This window comes from Geospiza fortis, unplaced genomic scaffold (assembly GCF_000277835.1).
Source record: "Geospiza fortis unplaced genomic scaffold, GeoFor_1.0 scaffold26, whole genome shotgun sequence".
NCBI lineage: Eukaryota > Metazoa > Chordata > Aves > Passeriformes > Thraupidae > Geospiza > Geospiza fortis.
In genome coordinates this window covers 361,274-363,954 of record NW_005054425.1, presented here as the reverse complement: position 1 = coordinate 363,954, position 2,681 = coordinate 361,274, and positions in this window count along the sequence as shown.

The following is a 2,681-nucleotide window of genomic DNA, read 5'->3' as shown; positions in this document are numbered from 1 at the left end:
AAAAATACCCGTCCATTGAGAAAATCCCGGAGAGGAGGGTTTGTCCTTGCTCCTCCGGGGCAGCTTCCCAAGCCGGTGGCCAGGTCCACGGAGCGGGGTCACTGAGAGACACCCAGGGGCTGCCTTGGCTATTTTGCTTTCCCACCACGTCTGATGGTCTGGATTTGCTGAGTTTTGGGGATACACGTGAGCATGTTGCAGCCTGGGGAGTGTCCCTCCCAGTGCACACAGCCTTAGCCAGTGCAAGTCCCTGTTCCCTGCTCAGAGCTGCACACAGGGGTTGCCCATCCCTGCCCAGGGCGTGGAGCTGCACCGTGCCCATGCTGGAGCAGCCATGGTGGGGATGGTGTTGGCCAGCTCCTACTGGAAAGGGCAGGAAAACCTGGGTTTGTGGGCTGGTGAAGAGATTTGGATGCCCCAAGCAGCATCTACAACCTGGGGCACCGGCACCATCCCACTGATGGGGAAAAAGGGGGAAAACCAGGGCTCAGCAGATATCATCCCTCTGGGACTTCAGCACAGGAAGGAGACTCACCAGAATGTGACTTCCAGTCGGACCCCCCCTCCCCCCCCCACCAGGCACCCCACCGGGCACCCCACCGTCCCACATCCCCTCTCCTTTCCAGGCCCATCGACATCCCTTCCTGCCGCCGTGACAAGTTGTAACATATTTGGGAGCAGCTGCAGGCGGCGGGGAGATGCTTGGCCCTGTCCCCACGCTCGGCAGAGGAATGTGGAGCAGACCTCTCCTCCGACACCCGGGATTTCCGACGTGTTTGGGACGGCGACAGCTGCTCGGCCTGGATGGGGCTCGGCAGAGCCTCCCCGTTCAGCCCCAGCCCGAGGCTTTGCACATCCACGTCTGGTGCTGCTGGGGATTTGGGGTTAGTTTGGGGTCCAGCCCGTGGGGAGCGATGGGGGATGATGTCCTGCTGTGTGTCCCAGCAGGGATGGCAGCAGTGGTGACAGAACCAGCAGACAATCCCTCCCTCACCAACTGGGAGGTGCCAACTCCAGTAAGTGCCAACTGGTCCAGCTTCAGTTCCCTGGTGGGACAGGGCTGCTCCTGTAGCTCTGGGGTCCCCATGGGCCTCAGCACCCTTGGTGCCCCCTCACTCCCCTGCACTCTAAGTGCCCCAGTTTCCCCATAAGGAAATCAGGGATCATGATGGAGGTCTAAAATCTCTCTGGAGAACAACTTTATTTTTGTTGTTTACTGTCTTTGTTGATCCCCCACCTCCCTCCCAGGTCAAACCTACAGAGAGGTGCTGGTGGCTGAGTAGCCCCCAGACCCTGAGTAGCTGGGGCTACTCAGCCACCAGCAACTCTCTGTAGGTTTGGATCCCAGTTTGGGGACAATACTGGTTGCCCCAGCATACCAAGCCACTGGGCCCTGTCTATGAATTTCAGTGGGTGACCTGCTGCAATCACCCCGTGTGCCCTGACCCACCAGGATCCGCATTTGGGGACAAAACCAGGTACCCTGACCCATGAATCTGCTGGTTCCCAGCCCAGGAACCACACTGGGTGCCCTGACCTCCCTCCTTGCTCACACTGATCAGGGGATGCTCTGCACTAAGCCTCCTGTGTTTCTGCCCCTCCATGGCCTCCCTTGCTCCATAACCCCATGGCCTGGACATGACCCTTCCCCTTCACAGGCCCTAGCCCCAGATTACAGCTGGAGGAGGGATTGACCCAGCAGCACTCCCACTAGTGAACCCCACAGCAGGGCTTCCCTTCTGGACCTCCCTGCCACCAGGCCAGGGCCATCCCCAGCTGCTCCCTCCCCTGCAGGGTGGCACTGGCCGGGCTGTCCCCACATGTGTCACCAAGGGAGGAGCAGGGGGGACTTGGGTTGTCAACAAGGCGTTGTTTTCCCTGGAGTGGGACACTGTGGCAGGAGCAAGCTGCAGGACAGGTGGGGGTTCAGAGGAAGACCCATGAATGTGAGGGATTCAGCAGTGACATGTGGTGGCTGTTTGACCCCAAGAGGGGACAGCTGTCCTGGCAGGGGAGGGCATGAGGGCTGGGGATGGGACCTGGGGACAGCAGCGTCCCTTGGCAGGGACAGCCCTGACACGAGGTGCCTGGAACCAGCAGGGAGGGATCTGGGTGACTGCCAGCCAGGTGTCCTGGGTGGGTGACCATCAGCTTGTCCCTGTGGTGGGCATGTTCCCTTCCCTCCATGGCTTGACTGGGGCTGATGCTGCAGGACCAAGGTCTGGTCAGTGATGCTCATGTCAAGCTTTCATACACCAGTGACTCCTGTATTTTTCTGCTCCCACCCCAAGTGACAGCAAATTTTGGCACAAGGAGGGGTGACACTCAGCCTCCTCTGCCTGCCATGAAGGGCACCCCGTGGTAACTCGGAGAGACAGGGAGGGAGGGTTGTGACGATTTTGTGGGTTCAGCGTGGGATTCCCCGGGGGACAAGGGTCAGCAGACTCCCCCCCCAACATGCCAGCAGTGATGCCAGACGCGCCGGTCCCCAGGGAGGGGCCCCCAGCCCTTCCGGAGGGGCCCCACCCTGAAAATTCCCCTGGCAGGGGCAGAGCTTTCCGTGCCCCCCTCCCCGATCTCCTCCCTGTGCGGGCGCCTCAGCAAACCCCGAGCCCCTCTCGCATTCCCAGCTGTCGCCGCTCGGGCACCGCTCCGGGGCTGCAGGAGAATCCCGGCCGGGG